Below are 892 nucleotides of genomic sequence, written 5' to 3' on the forward strand. Positions count from 1 at the left end.
GAGTAGAATGAATCTAATGAGGTAACATAGAAGGTAGTAGGAGTGATTTTCCCACAAGGAAAACGGACAGGTAAGTCTACTGCCTTAGTGACAACGGAGTTTAATGTTCCATCACATAACCAGAGTTGAATCAGAGTAACACTATAGGGAAAAAGTAGACTAGCATTCACAAAGGTGGTGTCTACAAAACAATGTGACAATCCAGAGTCTACTAACACTGTAAAGGAAATGTTCAGAAGAGATTTAGAGGTAAAGTTTACATAGAGGGAAGACAGAACCAGACATCAACATTAATATAAAAAGATCTGAATTGGCTTCCAAATCTTCCATATTCAGTATTTTTTCTGTTGCAGCAAGACAGCGCTGTGTAGAGCTGTGACTCTCAACTGGCTGAGGGGGTCTTTTTTAGGCCTGAAGATACCCCAAATTTTCATTCCAGTCTTCATCATGATATACAGTAAGTCACCAAACCGCCCGAGTCATGATGAGGAAAAGTGACATATTCAGCTCCAGTCATAAGTTTCCACCCGTTCATTGAGTGAAAATCATGATTAAAGCTATCAGGTTGAGCTAAGGTTACTATAGGTTACTCCAAGCTTCTGTTGATGAAATTGTGAGAGTGGTCACAAAACATACTATAATGATAATGAATGTCAGGCATCAAAGTTATAAAGTGATCCCAAGACAAACGCACTGGATAAAAAATAGTCTATTCCTTTCTTTGGTAAGTAATTTCAGTAGCTAACTGGTGGCCATTGCGTTGCACACTGACAACGTCCCCAGAATCCAATCTCTGGGAATGGTACCTATGGTTTATACGCCCATCAGAGTATCACCCAAGGAGGTCATTTCCTTACATTTGACACTCTCCATTGTACCGGCTGGAGTTGTT

Source organism: Serpula lacrymans (assembly GCF_000218685.1).
Source record: "Serpula lacrymans var. lacrymans S7.9 unplaced genomic scaffold SERLAscaffold_3, whole genome shotgun sequence".
Taxonomy (NCBI): Eukaryota; Fungi; Basidiomycota; class Agaricomycetes; order Boletales; family Serpulaceae; genus Serpula; species Serpula lacrymans.